The sequence below is a fragment of the Corvus moneduloides genome, chromosome 15 (assembly GCF_009650955.1).
Source record: "Corvus moneduloides isolate bCorMon1 chromosome 15, bCorMon1.pri, whole genome shotgun sequence".
Classification (NCBI taxonomy): domain Eukaryota; kingdom Metazoa; phylum Chordata; class Aves; order Passeriformes; family Corvidae; genus Corvus; species Corvus moneduloides.
The window spans coordinates 16,072,989-16,092,221 of NC_045490.1; the positions used below are offsets into that span (position 1 = coordinate 16,072,989).

The 19,233-nt window shown below is 55.8% G+C and overlaps 1 long non-coding RNA gene across 1 annotated transcript; it reads left to right on the forward strand.

Annotated features, from left to right (window-relative positions):
- Positions 1–2,879: 2,879 nt before the first annotated feature.
- LOC116451650 lies at positions 2,880–17,566 on the forward strand. Its single transcript, XR_004243266.1, has 3 exons — positions 2,880–3,656; positions 7,782–7,957; positions 13,596–17,566. It is a non-coding gene; the product is annotated as an uncharacterized LOC116451650 (long non-coding RNA).
- Positions 17,567–19,233: the final 1,667 nt, after the last annotated feature.

The window sequence follows — 19,233 nt, forward strand, 5'->3', positions numbered from 1 at the left end:
GCGGGAGCTGGGTGAGTGTGGGGGTAATGCCCATGGAAAGGGAGGGCCAGGCAGTTCTGCTCCACTGCATATGGAGTAGCCTTTTCTGAGGTTTCTGGCCCTTTTCAGAGCCAGAGTGCTGGAGGCAGGTGCAGCCCCACTGAACACAGCCCTCAGGCAGGGGTTTCCAGGCCTGGCACCCCCTCACTGCCTGGGGGTGCAGCCCCTGTGCTCAGAGCTGGTGGATTTCTCACATCCCTGACTCTGCTCTTCATCGTGACCAAACCCAGTGGCCTGGATCTTTCCCAGGCACAACCACATGTGAGTTACTCCCTCTCCTCAGCATCTGCTCTGACACTGCCATGGGGATGCCAAGGACTGCAGGCTGCGGCACAGGCAGGCAGGAGAGCTCCGTGGGCACGCAAAGGGGTGCGGGCAGGCACCAGCAGGAGAGCTGGGGCTGGAGAGAGGGTTTTTCAGCTGGGCTGGCCTCGTCCCTGCTGCCTGCAGCTCGGGATGGACTTCTGTGGCTGGGGAGTTCAAGCTGGGTTACAGCCACTGCCACAGCCTGAACATCACATTCATATTCCAGTCACAGTTTTTGGGCATCTTTTCTTTTCCTGACGGTGTCAGAGCTCCAGGACAGCAGGGAAAAGAGGGAAATGGACCTCACTTGCCATGTCTCTGCTGCTCCAGCTGTCTCAGAGGAGTTTGCTGGTTGTCTTGAGTCATGTCTGAGCTGAGCAGAGCTGAGCTGACACCCAGCACAACCTGGGCTGGTGCATTTGCTGCCTGGGAGCCTTTCTGTTCCTCCCACAATCAGGTCACAGCCTGTCCCGTCTTGGCGAGGCAAGTGCTGTGGGCACAGGCAGGGGTGGACGTGCCTCTGCTGCCCAGCACAGATGTTTGTCAGCCCAGCAGCAGCTGCAGGAAGCTGGGGACCTGTCCTGGGGCTTTCTCTCTGCAGCCCTCCTGAAGGGCAGGCACAGGGCTGGCACCTCGCCCAGTGCCCAGGTGCTCCTGGGCGGGTGCTGCCCAAGGCATGTGGGACATTTTGGGAATATGGCTCAGAAAACGCGGCCAGGTTGAGACATGAGCACTCTCGAGCTTGTCAGCCTTGTCCTGCTCCTCCTTCAGGGTCCTGTGGATTCATTTGCTCTCAGTGAGCCATTGCTTGCTTTCACTGGGTGTCCCCTGCCTCCTTCTGCAGCTGCCTCTGGAGCTCTGCTGGGAAATGAAACCCTTCTGATGGTGTGAGGTCCTGGAGGAAGCCATTCCCTCCTCACCATCCGTGGCATCATCACCTCTCTTTGCCCCCAGGTGGGATCCAGGAGGCTGTACCCTCACGGGCGAGGCGTGAAGCAGGTGAGTTCATACCAGAGTTGGAACTGTCCTGCAGGTGCAGCTTTCAAACCTGGCAGAGAGAGATTAGGGCAAAAAAAAAAAAAAACCAGAAAGAAGAGAAAACACAAACATGCCACCTCCACCTTGCAAAGTCCTTGAGTCTCATCACGAGGGCTGGGAGCATCTCATCCCTACGGACCCTGGCTGTGCCCTTTCCCTGGGAATCAGCTTCTGGGCACAGTGATGCTCCACCATGTCCCTCCTCCTGGCTGCCCTCCTCTCCCTGGGAGATCCCAGTTTTCCAGAGGCTGAGCAAATTCTGTGGCATTGCCAGTCTAAAAGCTACTCTGCAAACAACCATTCCCAGAGGCTGATAATTCCCCCGAATGCATGTGCAGCTCCTTGGGAAATGGAGCAAGGCCCAGCACAGCCATCTCATTCCTGATTCCAGGCAAGGCAGTGGGAAAGCTTCATGGTCCTGCTTGGTGGGCAAAGCTCTCTTCTCAGAAATGAGTTTTTGCTTAAATTTTGGAGAGAAAAATGTAGTCTGACTCAGCCACAAAGCATGGAAAATTTCAAGCAGGCAGTTCATGTGTGGCAAAAAGTATCCTTGGGCTGGGAGAATGAGTGGGGTTGTATTGTTTGGGCTGTTAAATCAAAAACCCAGGGGAAAGAAATAACTTTGGGTCAACCCAAAATGAACTGTTCTAGATATTCTTTCTGAAACAAAAAAGTGTTGCTTTGAACAGCAGGAAGCCCTTGGTTTTATCCATTAGTGATATAAATGACTTTTCTAGGTGGCAAGTGAAAAGTTGCAAAGTTCCTCTAATACCAGAGAAATGAAAAATAAGCACTTTGCTTATCCCAAGGTAACAGATGCTCCTTGTCCATTCAGATGGAGCCCAAATTCACAGATCATAGAATCATAGAATCATGGAATATCCTGACCTGGAAGGGATCCATAAGAATCATAGTCTCCAACTCCCAGCCCTGCACAGGACACCCCAACAATCCCAAACAAACTCTGGCAGCCTTGGGGCCATGACCACTTCCTTGGGGAGCCTGTTCAGTGTCCAACCACCCTCTGGATGAAGAACCTTTTCCAAAATTCCAACCTGACCCTCCCCTGACACAGCTTCCGCCATTCTCCAGGTCCTACTGCTGGTCACCAGAGAGAAATAATTAGAGCCCCTCTGAAATGAGAGATTTTGGTGATGAACTATCAGTGTGAACAATTCCAGCCTGCTTGGGAAGTTGTGGATGGATCCGTGTCAGGATCTGCCCTTCCTGCATCATCACCCAGGGGATGCAGCGTGCTGAGCAACCTTTGTTGGGTGTGCTGCTCCCGTCCTGCTGGGCTGTGCAGCATGGCCACCAGGATGGGGCTCAACCTGCTTACATCAGGTAGCTCTCTCTCCTGGCTTTGCCCACGGATCCAGCTCTGCAGCTGGGAAGTGGAGGCAGGGTGGGTGGGAAGTGCAGCACTGGCTGTGCCTCTGGGTGAGGCGGGGAAGGACACAAGACCCTCACTGGGAAAATGTCAGGGTATTCACTTTGTGATTTTCCTGCTTGTGCTATCTGGAATGTGTCTCTCCACCATGACAAAGGTCACAGCAGAGACACCTTGTGCCTCTGCATGCCCTGTGCTTCTGCTCCTTGCTGAGGCAACCTGCAAGAAGGCAAGGAATTGGAGCAAGTCACCCCCTCAGGAGACCACAAACACCCCCACTCCTCCTGGAGCAGGCTTTCCAGCCCAAAATCTGTGCCTGTTTTGAGAGGGTGTGGTTCTGGGCTCCCATGGAGCTCTCATCCAGGCAGGATCTGGCTCACTGGGGAGAAAATCCTGCCCTCCACCTCCCTGTCCTCCTGGCTCAGCTTCACAGTGGGGTTGGCCAGGGAGACACATTAGTCCTTTTAGATGCCTCCTCTCACCCTTCCTTAGGCAGGACTGAAGCACCAGAGCCTCGTGGGGTGTCCTCTGGGTTGGGACAGCCTCTCACCCCATCCCCTGCTCGGGGGAGCTCCTGTAGCTGCCCTGCTTTGTGCTCTGCTTCCTCAGCACCGGTTACGCAAGAGGCTTTGGAAGCAAGACAAAATAGCAGCGGGAAGAAATCATCGCACGGCTCTGGTGGGAAAAGATATTATCCTGCGTTGCCGGCGAGACTGGCCGTCGGCAGGTAGGGCCCGGAGGAGCGCTGCGTGGCAGGATGATCGCTGATAAGATGCCGGGTCCTGCTCCGATGGCCTCGGGAGAGGGAAGCGCTGTGCTGTGAAGCTATGGAAACGGCCAGGCTGGGTGCGGAGCGGTAATTGGGCCACTCGCATCACCGCAGGTACGCCGGCTCTTTGTGTGCACCACGCCGGAAAGAGCGCGGCTGCGGGGACGGCCATGGAAAAGTTGCTCCATTGGAAGCGCCGGCTCTGCCGGCAGCTGCCCCCGGCCGATCCCCCCCTCCCCGGCCCCCCGCTCTGCCTTTGAGTCACCTCGGCGGCGTGACGGCTGCATCCGCCCCGCGCGAAGGTCACGCTTAAAAGCATTGGACATGGCTGGGCGCGGAGGTGGGAGAGGCGCTGCACAAGTCGCATCGCGTTTGAAGGAGTTGCGGCCAGGGCAAACCTCCCCAACGTGCCCTTCGAGGAAGGGGGCTCCCACCGCCTTTCATTATTTGCCAAGAAACGTAAGCCCAGAGGTCCGTGAAATTGTCAGGATGTGTGAAATCAGGCACCGCCGGGCAGCTCTCCTGCACGACCATTTTAAATATTTAACACGTTGATTATACAACATTTGTATTGAAACGCTGGTGTGGGCCCAGACCCGGGGTTTGGGGAGGGGCGGGGGGGGTGTGGGGGGGAGATTTGGGATTTGGCCACCCTGCCCTGGGCTCCTGGCAGCCGCCGCAGCGCCGGCGGGAGGGGGCGGCGGGGGGGGGCAGCGGGGAGGCTGTGCGGGAGGCACTCAGGCGGCGAGGCGCTCCTGCTCGGGAGCCTCCGAGTGACAAACGCGCTCAGGAGCAGGAATTCATTCCTGTAAATATGTTTGCATTATTTATTTTAAGCATTTTTATAAATCATAATAGGAGAGACATCTGCTGTTAAAACTGCAAACTGCATTCATGCCTAGGGCAAGGCGGGAAGAGGCTTTTCCCCGGGAAAGCTTGGGAAAGTTTGGGGAGCACCGCTGATTTTGGGGGTGGGAACAGGGAGAAAATGTGCGGGGGCATTTTCTCGGTGGGAGTTAAATATACCCATCCCTCCCGGGGGCTTTGTTTCAGTCCTTCCCTCCTCCTCCACCCCTCTGGCTTTTGACACCTTTTTTATATGGGCTTTATCATGAGGACGGCATCTCCCTCTCGCCTTCCTGATGGCCAGAGAAGCTGGGAATAAAGCACCCCACTCCTCTGCAGAGACAGGCGGGCACATGTGGGTATCAGTGGGTCTTGTTTGCCTTGGGCGCAGCGGAGAGGTCCGGAGGGGGATCCGGCACCTCTCAGTGATGGCACAGCACGAAAAAAATTCCCTCTCCCCAACCAGGTGGCATCTGCAGGTCCCTGGAGCCGAGAGCTTCTGGAGACGGCGGTGGCTGGCTCTGGGTGAGGGGAGGAAGCTCCGGGTGACTCTGACTCACCGCTCCGCAAGATTAATTGCCGGGCGTTGCAGGAGGTTTATCACTGCCACCCGCGCTCGCCGCGTCGCGCCGCGGCTGCGGCTCCTTCTGCCCGGGGAACCGGGGAGAGGAGAGGCCTGCTGGCAGCCGGGCTGTGTCGGTGGAGCCGGCGTGTCCGTGCGAGGGGGAGGCGATGGTGGATATCTCCCCTCAGCAGCTCCAAGCGTCAGCTCAAGCGCCCCAGGGCGCAGGGGGTCCTGGGTCTGCTTCCTGAACGGGTCGCGCTGTCCTCTGCCTCAGTTCCCTGCCCCTCAGGGCAGCTGGGTTTGAGTTGGGATCTCGCTGCCGCGCTTGACTCCTGTTTTGGAGCTGTTCTACCTCGCGGAGAGGCCCCACCATGGGAAACGGGTGGCAAATCCACTCATTCTCCAGGGCCCACCCAGACTTCCTCTCCATCCTGATGTCCTCAGCCATCCTGTCCCACAGCACTGACAAGCTCAGCAACTGTGATGAACAAAATCTTTTGCATAATCAATAATTAATGTCTGGGGTTTCCAAGCAGCTAATTAATCTCCTGGCGAATCGTGAAAAAAATATTTAGGATAAATGTAGGTGTTTTCAAGCCAGGTGAGCAGAGGTTCACACTCGGCCCAGGCTCTTCTGTTAACCCACATCCATCCCTGGAGAGCTTCTTGCTCCAAGTGATGCTGTTCATTGCCAGAGAGTGGACAATATTGATCATAAATATTTGCCTAATGAGATCATATCTGCTTTCCAGCATATGCAGTGACTGACCTCAAAAGGCCTGGTGTCCTTTGGGTGAGCTCCCAACGAGCGTAATTGTCTATCTGAGTCTTGCAGCTCTGGAGGTGACCTGCACTGGGGTGTGTGGAGGGGTCAGGTCAGTCCCAGTGACACTGGGATTGCTGGAGGCAGGGAACAGACCTTTGCTGGGGCACATCAGAGCCTCCCACCCCAGTGGTCCCACCCAAAAGCTGGGAAATACAGCACATAAACAATCCAGGTTCTAGCCTTAGGCAAAGATTTGAGAGGATTACTCTGGTCACTGGTTGCAGATTCGGGGGATATGACGGGCTCCATCCAGCCCATCCCCAATAAATTCCAACTTGGGAAATCTCTGCTAGGTTCTCTAGAAGATTCAGCAGCAGTTGTAGGCTGGCATGGCTGCCCTGGGCAAAGGCTTTGACCCAATTTCAGGCAACTTGAAGGGTCGAAAAGCCCTCGAGGCAGCGATTTCTCTCTGTGACTTTCGGGGAGCCTGTGTGGCTCACCCCTGCTGGTCTGGTGGATCAATCCCAAGGCAGAGCTGCAGCCGTGGCTCCTCGCTGGTGACCAGGGATGGAGCTTTGCACTCTCCCATCAGGTCCCTGATGAACGTGCCTGGGCGTTGCTCAGGTCCAGGCTTGCGGCAGTCCATTTCTCTGTGAGCAGGCTATGAATTCGTTCTCCCCAGCTCTGGCTCTTCAGCTCGTCCCAGAATAGCCAAGTCAGTGACTCGTGGCTCGTTTTGAACAATTGCCAAGCAGCTGCAGCTGTCCTTGACTTTATCTCTGCTCCAGTGTGGCTTTGCCCAGCTCCACAAGTTCACACTAGGAGACTCCACTCCCCCTTCCCAGAATAGAAGACATCCAGGGCCCAGTGTCAGCAAGTTTAGCAGCTGTGGGAAGTGTTATCCTTTGAGCAATCAGTAATTAGTCTGGTTGAAAGGCCAGAGTCCTTGTGGCTAATGAGTAGCTTGAGATGAAACCTACAATCTCCTGACCCTCTTTAAGTCTTGCTGGTGGCTTCCAAAGGCTTCCTGGATTGCTCTCACCTTCATGCCAGCTCCCAATGGCCTCCTGTCATGGGATTTGGTCCTCTCCAGCAGACCCAAAACTCATGGTCACTCCTGCCTTGTCACCTCTGGTTATGTCCTGTTCCTCCTCACACCCCCTGGCCTCCCCACTGCTCTCAGCCACCTGTTTCCATCACACCTTCTACATCCCTGCTCGCTTCCAGTCTCCAGCCTACCTGTCCACAGCTGCCACGTCTGGAGCTGCTGGCTCCGTGACCAGGGCTGGCCTCGCTCAGTGCTGGTTGAGGAGACATTGTAGGGACACTGTTGGAGGCAGGGGGAAGATGGTTGATGATGGTTGATGCTGGTGATAGCCACATCTGCTTCTGATGGATGGAGCTAACTCCTGTGCCTCCAGCGCCTCTTAATCTTGTCATCAACCTGGAAAAAGATATAGCTCGCCTTCTGGAGAGCTCACCTTGGTGATTGTGAGCACTGATTTTTGGGTTTGGCTCACGCTGAGGGACTGTGAAATCAGCACAGGGCAGAAGACTCAGCCAGGACAAGAGGATCAGGCAGCAATTGCTTCTCTGTGCAGATACTTTGTGCATTCAGCCACTGGTTCCTCAGGAAAAGCAGGGAAAATGAAGTCATGGTGGGATTAACGGATTTACCTGAGACCTCTGGAGCCTCCTTTCCCCTTGTTTTACCTATTAAGTATCTCTGCTTCCCTGCCTTGCCGACAGTAGCTTCTTTTCCTTCAGAGGTGTTCCAGGCTGGGAATATTCACAGCCCTGTGTTATCTGGTGTCAGCAAAGACTTGGGAACATCTTGGACTGAAGTCAGTTGATTTATTGTTCCTGATTCTTAGAGCAGCCCAGAGTATGATGTGATGGGATCTTCTCATTGGCCTTCACTTTTAGTGGGGTTGGAGTAAAGAGGGTCACAAGAGTTTGGAGTAGTTCTCTTTCCTTTTTTTAATCTTATTTTTTTTTCCCTTTGGTTTTTTCTTTTGTTTTTGTTTTTTTCTTTTGTATTTTTTTTCTTTTCTTCCTGAAGGTAGTTCCTCCCCTTTCCAGGATGATGAGAACAGCAGTGGGAGATTTATCCTTGAGAAAGGAAGGATTCAGAGGGATCTAAAGCAGCCGTGCAGTACCTATGAAGAGGTGTTTGAGAAGACAGCCAGACTCTTCAGAGCAGTTCATGGTGAGAGGAAGAAAGACAACAGGTGTAAGGTAAGAGAAGCTCAGACTGGTGATAAAGACACACTTTTTTCCATGAAGGCAGCCAAGCATCATCAGCTTGCCCAGGAAAGCTGGACTGTCTCCATCCTGTGAGGTTTTCAAGCCCCACTGGGCAATGAGGTCTTGCAGTTGACCTTGCTTTGAGCAGAAGGTTGAACTAGAGACCTCCTCAGGTCCCCTCTGAGCTGGAAAAGTCTGCCACTCTATGCTGAGGTCAACATGGATGGGCTCGTAGGAAGGATGACATTCCAGGACTGCTCCACCTCCTCACACAATGAACTCCAGAGCAGTTTTTGGGGTCCTGAAGGCTGGAAGTATGTGGCTGAACCATATCTAAGGCCATGGATCACCATGCACTGGCTTCATAGAACCATAGAATAAAATCTGAGAGTGGTTTGGGTTGGAAGGGACCTTAAAGCTCTTCTCATTCCAACCCCTTGCCATGGGCAGGGCCATCCTCCCTCCACCAGAGCGGGTTGCTCAGAGCTGCCCCTCTTCTGCACTAGGACATCGGACTTGATAGAGGCCATACCCCATCCATGGCATCTCCTGGGCACGTGTCCCATCCCAGGACCGTCCCAGGTACCAGAGTGAAGCAGAAGGAGAATCACAAGGTCTGGCAGCCGCCCAGCTGTGCCTGAGCCAAAGGGACCCAGCGGGATGCCCAGAGATGCACTCCTGCCATCCCCTGCTGTGCTGCAGGCCAGTCTGGGGCACTCGGGGCCTCGGGGGACCAGAGGGAGGCTGCAGTGGTTGAGTCAGTGTCTCTGAGCTCAGACTCATAAAAACCTGCGGACCACAGTGGCTGGGAAGGCTGTGCTGATGTGCAGCACTGCCACGGTTCCTCCCTCCGTGTTTTCTGTGACCTCTTTGCAAGGCAGCTTTTGGCGCTGAGGTTCGCATCCTCTCCAGATCTGCTGGCTATGGCAAAACGAAATTGGCTCTGCACAAGCTCCCCAGCTCCACATGCACCTCCCTGCAGAGGAGACGGAGAGGGCTGAAATTGCCGAGTGCTGGTTGTTCCTGTCAGCAAGGCAAACCTCACCTGGGGGATGCTCAGGGTTCCTTCAGCTTGTGCAGCTCCCCCCTCCCAGCTCAGATCCCCCCTTCCTGCTCAGCTCCCCCCTCCCAGCTCAGCTCTCCTTCGGGATGCGCGCTGCTTTGAGTGGGGAGTGCCAGTTCTTTAGCAACTCGACGTCCAGAAAAACCTGCAGTCACAAAACTAAATATAGCCCAAGAGAGGCCGTGAATATGGTGACGCAGTCTGGAAGTGGTTCCTGGCTGTTCTCCAGCAGCTGGGAGCAAGGCATGTGGCTTTGGCTTTTTAGGGGCAGTGGTGTGCAGGGAGGTGGGGGCCAGGGCTCGGCAGCACGGTGGGCTCCAGGGGGCACTTCGTCCTCCTGTGGCCCCGAGCACAGGCTGGTGGGGTGAGGCAGCAGACAGCGTGCCACTCGTGGAATTTGGGGCTGGGAAGGGGTTTCAGTGGTGCAGACACCTGGTCCAGGACTCACTCAGCTGGAGCTCCCTGGTAGATGGGACTTGGAGAAGTCCTGATGTGGAGACTTGTGACATTTCCCACTGTGTGGCTCAGGACCTCCTTTAGCCCTTAAACAACAGTGCTGGCACTCCTGAGAGGGTCACAGGCAAGGCTCTGGTCTCACGGCCTGGTTCCCTCCAGCCTGAGGACTGTAGGGTCTCCTGGGCTGCGAGACCTCGTCAGAAGGGATGCACAAGCCATCACCACCACTCGTGGCTCCATCAGGGCCAAACCAGGAGGAGCAGAGCACAGCAAGGAACCAGGTAACCTCAGCCCCTCACCCTACACACTGCTGGGAAGGCAGCTGGCAGACCTCGGGCTGGACACCAGGCTCAGCCAGGGTCTCCCTCCTGCACTGGGAGGCAAAGCTGGGAGCTGGGATGGACTCACTGGGGACTGACACCTTGCTGGGTGCCATACTTGTGCTGAAACATGGTGGGGGTCAGGCTTGGCCACCTCTGCCTCACTGGCAGCTGCTGGGAGCAGCCCCAGGTGTCCTTCCTCTTATCCTGGTGGCAAGAAGAGCTTTCCAAAGAGGAAACAAGGTGCAGGGACATCTCCAATCTGGCCTCCAAACTGGCCCGCAGAACCTCCCTGCTGCAGGGACTGGGCCCCATGCTGGAGGGGATCTCTGTGCCTGTAGTTCTGGAATGGCTCTTCCTCACTCAGCCGGATGCCCCCCAAGCCCAGGAAGCTCCCAGGGCTGGGCACAGCCTGTGGGACAGGGTGGTCTGCTGGCCAGTGGGAAATGCAGGGCTCTAGCCAGGACGTGCTGTGGCCCTGCTCATGACCCAGAGCCACACTCAGTGCCTGGCTGCCAAGTGGGAACCTCAGGAGCCATTTCCAGGAGGAACTGTAGGTTGATTTGACAAGATTCTGCCCACCCAGCCTTTTGGGGTGTGCCTGAGGGTACTCACCCTGGTCAGACCCTCAGTGTGCTCCCCAAAGAGGGAAATCTGCCCTCGACCCTTGCTGCAACCTGTCCTCATGGGGGGGATCCTGCAGAGAGCCAGGTCCTGTGCTGAGGGAAAGGCAGGAGAGTGGCAGAGCCGGCCCTCACATCCGGAGGGTGCTGGGAGCTGCAGTCATCACCCTGTCACGTCTGGGTGCACAACCTTGTCTGCAGTTTCTGCTTTTCCTTGGACTGTCTTTGCCACAATAACAGCTGGATTTTAACTCTGGGACCTACTGATGGGAACCAGAATCAGCTTCTGATCAGCCCCACTATTTCTCTGAATGATACTCATGCCCAAAAATCCTGGACAAGGCTGGGGAGGGCAGCAGGAAACGTGCCGCTGTCCTGGGTGGTTCATTGTGTGGACAACTCTGGAAAGCAAGGCATGAGGCTGGATTTAATGCACCCCATAGAGCTTGCCACATCCCATTCCCTGACTGCAGGAACAGTCATGGTCCCCCTCACTGATGTTGGGATGTTTATGGTGAACATTATGGGGAAAAGCATGGGAGAGGTGGGTGACCTGCACCCTGCTGTGGTGACAGAACTGCTCACCCTATCCCAAACTGTCCCAGGTGCCCTCTCTGCTCTGCTGGATTCGGGTTTACCCCTTCCCTGCCCATGCTGAGATGCAGAACCAGCATCCTGTACATCAAAATATTAATCTGTAGGTTTCAGAGAGCTGAAGGAGCAGAGAGAGCCACAGCGGGAGCGCTCGGAAGCAGACGGCGCTGCTGCACGGAAATCTATGCCCAAATGCTCCATATCATATCATACAGCATATGTCTAGAGACAGGCCAACAAATTCAGACCTGAAAATGTGTATAATTGCCAGGCAGGACTTTGAGACTGAAAGAGATTCAAAGAAAACACAGTTTATGTGTCGAGAGCAGCGTGGCGGTTCTCTGGGAGTTAAGTTTAGTGGGACGGACCCTCCCCTTGCACGTTACTTTAGTCCTAGCAGAGCCTGAAGGTCAAACCTGGCTCACTCACTTGCACCACTTCAGTATTTGCTGGTTTGGCTCAAACCCAGAGCTTGCTGGTCTTAGCACAATACACAGTATCGCAGAATCATGGAATATCCTGAACTGGAAGGGACCCATAAGGACTATTGAGTCCATCTCCCGGCCCTGCACAGGGCAGCCCCATGAACCACACCATGATTCTCATACATTTCCATCTATTTTTCCATATAGCTCTTTTTGCCTTTTCCTACTCTTTCTGCAGCTTAGTTTTCCCACTCATTGCCCAGAAACTGCCCTGGAACAGTGGAAAATGCTGTCGCCATCAGATTTTACTGTGGTCAATGGCACGTCCCAGTCCCCCCAGTCACAGAGACTGATTCCCTGGTGAGCCAGCACTCTGCCCTCCCAGCTTCCCAGCACAGGTCCTCAGGCAGCAATGCCACCACCCTCTGCTGCCACACCCCCTGTCTCCACGGTGGGAACCACCTTGAGGGCAGCCAAGCCTGCGAGCAGCTTGGGGGTACCATTTGGTGGCCTGAATGGCTTGTGTGGGCTTCAGAAGTGACCCAAATTGTGGTGTGACCTGCCCAGGGGGTGCTGGCTGGGTGCTGCCCCTCTGGTAACACAGGTGCCCTCCCAGGGCTCCCGCCAGCACCTGGGCTTGCACCAGCAGAGCGATGCCCCAGGCTGGGAGTCATGTCCATCTGCAGGCAGGTCAGTCCCAGTGGGAGTGGGAAACCTCATCCCAGCTTCCCTGCACACCTCCCACCCCCTTTTCTCTGTGGGATCTCCTCTCACATCCCGCCCTAAGCCCCCTGGCAGTACCACCAGTCACATCCCTGCAGCATCACCTCCCCAGTCCCAGTCTCCCATCCCTCACTTCCAGCACAGCGGGGAGCCTTGGGGCTCTCCCTTGCTCTCCTTCTCTCTCAGGAACCAGGTGAAACCCAGCAGTTTTTAGGATCTGTGTTGGCAGAGAAGAGCGAGCAGATGGTGCCCTAAAATCCCCGTGCCCCGAAGAGAGAGCTAGTGATCATTTGTGGAGCTCTCGAGATCTATTTTTTTCCCAGACCCTGCTGAGCCTGGCGAGGACTGTAATTACAGCCTGGACTGGCTGGAGAGGGCAATACCCGGATGGGCTCCTCGCCTTTCAGGCTGTAATTGGGCCCTGGCGATACAAAGCACAAAGCTCCTTTCCTTCCCGTTTGCCGGGCTCCCTCCGTGAAACCTTCCCCTGCCTGTGCTGGAAAATATGTAAATACCGGGGCACGGGAGAATTACTCCCTCGTGCCTGCGTCACGTCTGAAATACCCATTAAAAATATATGTTCCAAAAAGAGCACCTCTGCACCGAGCACAAACTCTCCTGGCAGTGGGGGGCTGTTTGAAGGGAGCGGGAGGGAGCGGATCAAAGGGAGGAGGGACGGCGCGGCTGTCCCGGCTAAATTAGCAGCAGGGATGGGGGGTTTGGAGGCTCCACAGGATCAATAGGACTATCTGGAAATGCCTGGCAGTCACGCAGGAGGCTGGGATTCAGCAGCGGGGTCCGCAGTGCTGTGCTGCGGCTCGGCTGGCTGTGCCAAGCCTGGGGAGGGATGCAGGGAGCCAGGGAAGGGGGATGAGAGGAGGGGGAAAAGGGGCTGCTGGGCCACGGGCTCATGCAGCAATGAGCAGGTTTAATGAAGAGCCTTGAGGACATCCATATCGCCCAGCATCAGTGGGATGGGGCTCTGGTGGCATCACCTCCCTGCCCCTGTCTGTGGGGTCCTGTCCCAGTTCGGGGTATGGTGTGACTGGTGGGGAGAGCAGGGAGTCCACACACATCCTCCTGGCTCCTCCTCTGCCTCATGGCCTTGGGGCCTGGGAAGATAATTACACATAAATTTTGTTGCAAAATCTCCCCTTCAGTGAGGCAGGGGACAATAATTTGTCCCAGAGACCCCATGTGATGAAGGAGCACAAACTGGCTTTTCTGGGCAACCTGACAGGGCTTGGAGGGTCTGGGAGGCGAGGGCTGGTGATGCCTCTAGCCCTGGTCTCCTCCAGGAACACCCCTGGGGATGTGCCTGGGGCTGGGGGAGCCACAGGGCTCTCAGGCTGGGCACTGGGATCTCTCACAACTCCAGCCGGTGAGAAAGGGCAACCCACAGAGACATTTTCTTCTTCTTCAAAGGAATTCAGTGTTTGGCTGGAGCGTTCAAAGGAGATTTAAAAAGAGAAGATAAAAAAGAAAGTTAAAAGCTGCCCAGTGAGGGGTGGAAGCAGGAACGTGGGGAGAGATCAGGGGCAGCGCCGGCAGCAAAGCAATGGCAGGACACCGAGAGAAGATGAGGAGAGCCTTCATCCCACGACTGCCCAGCCAGGACACTGATTCCCATCCTCCAGCATCTGCATCTGTTGTGGCCATCTGCAAGCTGAGTCCTGGCATTTCCAGAGCCCTGGAGAGCCCTGACTCTGCGGGAGGAGTGGGGCTGGAGGCAGCGGCGCTGGGTGACCCCGGTGGGAGCAGGGAGCCGTGCCTGGGGGAGTGGGACCGCAGCCTGGGAAGGGTGGGATGAAGCAGGGACACAGAGCAAGACACCGGGAGGGAAAATGTTAATCAACTGCAGTGCCTCCCTGAAAGGAGCCAAATGTAAATGAGATAATTAAGCTATTATTTAAAGCCGGGAGACGGTGGGGACAGGCCCGGGGTGGCCGGACTGCATTTTAATCAGCTGCCTGGCTGGGGCTGGGGAGCCCGTGCTGGTGATGCCCCTGCCTCTGATTCCCTGCCTCTGCATCCCTGCCTTGGCTGCCGGGCTCCTGCGTTACGGAACAGCCCCTCTGTGAGCCACTGCCAACCGCTGTCCCCTCTGCCCAGCCACTGCCATCCCGTGTCCCCAGGTATCCTGCCAGGTCAGGGGGCAAGGGGTTCAGGTGTGGGGGGTATCTACACCTGTGTTACCACCTTTCTGTGGGGTTTTGTTTAGGCTGCAGGAGCCCCTCTGGTGCCTCAGTTTACCTGTTCTTGCTGTTTTGGATGCTAAAAGCTTGTAATGAGAGTAAGCAGTGCTGGTGAGGATAAATCCACCCAAGGAAAAGCAGAATGTAATTGCTCCAGTGGTGTTGGCCAGACTGGGTTTTGGGAGCCTTTTTTAACTGTCTTGTGTGGAGTTACCAGGTGACCAGAAGAAGTCTAAGTAATTGCCCTGTGGCTCCGTTTCCCCACCTCTGGGAGCAGCGCTGAGGTTTGGAGCCGCTCTCAGCACAATGGGGAGCTCCAAGGTCACTTGTGAACTGCTGTGAGCCAAAAAATGGGGCAGAACTGGACTTTCTTCCTGTGTTTCTTTTTTTTGGTCAGGGATGGAAAAGAAAACTGTCCAAAGCCATCCACAACAAGGAGAGTGAAGTCATTTTGTTCCCATGCCATCGGGACCATCCTTGCTGGTGGTGGAAGATCTGGCTCCTGGAGGCAGAGACCTCTGAGCAGCAGGGGGAAGACGGATGGTTGTTCGCTCCTTTTCTCATATATCAACCAGGATCTAGGTGAAGCACAGTTAGTAGGGGCCAGGTTCAAAGGAAACCCGAGGAGATGTCTGTTCCATGGAGCATCCTTAAGGAGAGCTCCATGCTGCAGGGGGAAGACGGATGGTTGTTCGCTCCTTTTCTCATATATCAACCAGGATCTAGGTGAAGCACAGTTAGTAGGGGCCAGGTTCAAAGGAAACCCGAGGAGATGTCTGTTCCATGGAGCATCCTTAAGGAGAGCTCCATGCTGCAGGGGGAGCGGGTGCTCCCACTTCGCATGGGAGGTGTGAGAGTTCAAAGACACAAGGAAAAAGCCCATGGAGAGCTCTTAAGGAGAAAGGCAGCACCTCTCCAGCTCAGAAAACCCTGCTCCATGGATGTCTGGAGATCAGGGGAGCAAGCAAACGTTTCACATGCCAACCACATTTGTAATCGCTTCCCCAGGTGCCTGGCACTGGCCCCGATGGAAAAGGGGGACCAGGTTAGACAGATGCCTCCTGCCTCTTTACAACACAGCCCTTATCTTTCAAGAGGCTTTCTTACTGTATGGTTAAATGGTAAATTAAAAGCCTGATCCAGAGTGGCTTTCGAGTGCCTTGCTCTTATTTAGGTACCTCATTCCTTCAATTTCCATTCCTTCACAGATCTGGGCCCTTAAATACTGAAGACACTTCAGAAAATGCTATCCAGCATTCCATCTTAGCAAAGGATTATTCCAGCTAGTCCACGGACCTCTGAGCATCCTGCCAGTGATGGCAACTGACCCCTGGCCGTGTGTGGGCTGGTCCTGTGCCATGTCCCTCCTGGGGCTCCCAGTGGTGGTGGCAGGGACACTGTGGAGGGAGTTGGTTTTCCCAAAGCACGCTGCTGGGGAGCACCACGCTGACCCACCCGAGCGTGAACCCAGCCTCCCACTGCTTTATTTGCCCAAAGCAGCCGGGTTTTTCTCCCTTCTCTCCACCCAGGCAGCCAGGCTGCAGCTGCCTCCCCTCTCCTGGGCCTGGGGAGGGACTTCAGGTGCCATTGGGCTATAAATGCTTGGCACCAGCCCCGCTGTGGGGGTGCTGCAGTTTTATTTGTGCGCTCGGGGTGTGCACGGGCAGGTATGGCCTTTGCTGACTGAGGAAAGGGTTTGCACCCTTGTGTCTCCATCTCCCTCCCCCCCAGCTCTCAGGTGGGGTGAGCGCCATCAGCTCTGCCAGAGGGATGTGATCACAGAGTGTGTCCAGGCCTCCGATCGATCACTGAGTGTCCCCAGGGCTCAGATCTCAGTGGCCCTGGGCAAGATCACACAGATTGAGCTTGGAAGCTGGGCTGGAAGTCCTTTATAGCTCCAAAATAATTTGAGGAATGAAGAAAGCAAATTCCCTGTGATTTATCCAACCAATCCCAGAGTGATGAGGAGGAGTTTGGGGTCACACGTGGCACAGGGGTTGCAATGCCTTGGTCTGAACTGACCATTGGACGATGTGAGAAGAGAACACAGGAGGCGAAATGTGTGGTTCTTGGGGGTTTATTTGCCATAGGAAACAATTTGCACTTCTGTTTCCTTCTGCCTGGTATTCACAGGCAAGACAAAATTAGCCAAACAATCTTTCTCTGAGCTCTGAGGTTTACTGCCCTGTGACTCAACTTCCCCAACTGTGTTCTAGGGAGAACAATCCTTTCTTCCCAGTCAGCAGTGTGGGAAGCTTTGTGCACCTCCTCCTTCAGGCAAAGCTCTGTCCAGAGCATCCAGATGGGAAGAAACTCTGCACTTGTGTGTCTTTAATCCCAGTTCCAGGACTGAGAGTTTGCAAATGGCCGGTGAGTGTGCCACAGGACCGTGCACGTGCTGGGGACAAGAGGAGATGCTGATGGCACAGCCCCTCCGGAGAGCACAAGCACAGCCTGGTGCCTTCATTCCTTGGGGCCAGCAAGGGTCCAAGCAGTGAACTCATGGATTCATTGAGGTTGGAAAAGCCCTCTAGGATCATCCAGTCCAACCATTCACGCAGCACTGTCAAGGCCACCACCAAACCGTGTCCCCAGGTGCTGCATCTCTGCATTTTTAACCCTTCCAGGGATGGTGACTCCACCATTTCCCAGGGCAGCTGGTTCCAGTGCCTGGCAACCCTTTCAGTGGATCCCAGGGTATGATGGGATGCTGAAGGACATGTTGCAGATCTCAGGGGAAGCTTGGCAGTGCCTTGGTCTCTCTGCCTGTGCAGGAGCAACCCAAGGTGGGCAACCTTCATTTCTAGAGGTCCCTGTGCAGATATCTTGGGGTGGCAGAGGTGGCTCCTCACCTTATTGTGCCTGTACTGAGCAGAGGAGGGAGTTCACCTGTCCTGAAGCTCAACACAAGCCTGGAGAGCTTTTTCACATCATCTCTGGGGTGGAAGTGTGGCTGTGAGGTGGCCAGGGCTGAGTGGGACTTGGTGGCATTGCCAGGCTGGATTCGTGCCTGGAGGGGCAAAGCTTGGTGCCATAGCCTGCAGTGCTGGCACAGCTTAACAGGCTCCCAGCAAAGCTACTGGCACGAGTGGCCCCTGGTCTGGGCAGTGTGCTGGGGGGCTGGGGGGGCTTTCACAGCCTGCACAGCAATTCCGGGCAAATCCGTCTCAGGATGAGGCAAAATTAAATAAAAAACCGACTCAGTGCCCCAAGCACGTGTGAAGTTGTTTTCTCAAGGGTTTGTCCAAACGCTGAAGTTCCCATTCTCCCAGCAGGAAGAGGAGAGAAAAAAAGCCAGGCACAAAAGCCTTAGGAGCAGTCACTGGCTGGCGTGGGTGGGAAGGGGGCCAGGCTGGGCTCCGTGCGGTGGCAGTAATTTTCCACACGCGGTGGATTAGGTGAGACTCTCGGTCAGGAGTGAATTCTGGTTTTTTTCCCCTTCTTCCCCACCTCCTGAGACCGGTGTTGGATGGGAACCTGGGAGAGGCGAGATAAAGGTTTTCTCTATCAGACAGCTGTTGAAAGATCTCAAATGAAGAGGCAGGCATCGCTCAGGAGCCATTCAAGGCAGCAAATGTGAAGGGTAAACTGCAAAACAGGTACTGCTTGTTGCCTTGAGAGGCCTTTGAAGATACATCCTCTCGTGGCTGGGCAGCTCCCCTGACCCTGGTCTGCCTGGGGCTCTCCAAGGCTCGGTGAGCTGCTGCCCTGGTGGGCTGGCTGTGCAACTGCCTTGCCAGCTAGAGCTGGGAGAGCATCATTTCGCATCCATCAGGAGGCGGGAAAGGGGTAATCATCCACAGGGGCGAGGAAACCTTCAATTCTCCCGGTCCTCAGGTAGGGATGGGGTAACCATCAGCCTGGATGAGGGAATCTTGCACCCTCCCTCCATCCCTCCCACAGTCCCCAGGGCTGGTGGCTGCCCTGGGGGATGTGCAGCAGAGCCCAGCTCATCGCCCCAGCTCACTGACAGCCAGCCCTGACCCTGTCCCACGTCTCAGGCTGGACACATCCTGGAGCATGCTCGACTGCCCCCTCCCTAAGCTGCTCCTGCCCCTCCTGCTGTGCCCGGGTGGGACGCGGGTCGGGTGCGGGGCACGCACCGTGGTCCCGGCCATGGTGCTGTTGCCACGTGTGTCACGAATCTAATCAGATCTCACGCTCCAGGGAGCAATTTGCTTCACCATGGGAAAGTGGGAGACGCCTGTGCCGGGCCTCGCACGTGGCTCCCCGCCCGTGGCATGGTGCCCAGCGGGGCACCGAGGGCATGGCTGGGGATGCTGGGCAAGCACGTGCTGCGCTGGGCTCTGCCCCAAGCCGGGAGGCACTGCTGGGCCACGCCAGTGTGGCTGCAGGGAGAGGGCTCCCAGGAGGATTTCTTGTCTCCTTCACCCCGTCCATCCTGTCACTGGTTCATCCCATCCCATCCCCACCCTATCCCATCCCATCCCCACCCTATCCCATCCCTTCCCATCCCATTCCATCCAATCCCATCCCATCCCATCCCCATCCCATCCCCATCCCATCCCATCCCATCCCATCCCATCCCATCCCATCCCCTTCCCATCCCATCCCATCCCATCCCATCCCATCCCATCCCATCCCATCCCATCCCTATCCCCATCCCATCCCATCCCAGCCCATCCCATCCCATCCCATCCCATTCCATCCCATCCCATCCCTTCCCATCCCATTCCATCCAATCCCATCCCATCCCATCCCCATCCCATCCCCATCCCATCCCATCCCATCCCATCCCATCCCATCCCATCCCCATCCCATCCCCCCCATCCCACCCCATCCCTTCCCATCCCTATCCCCATCTCATCCCCATCCCATCCCATCCCATCCCCATCCCATCCCCCCCA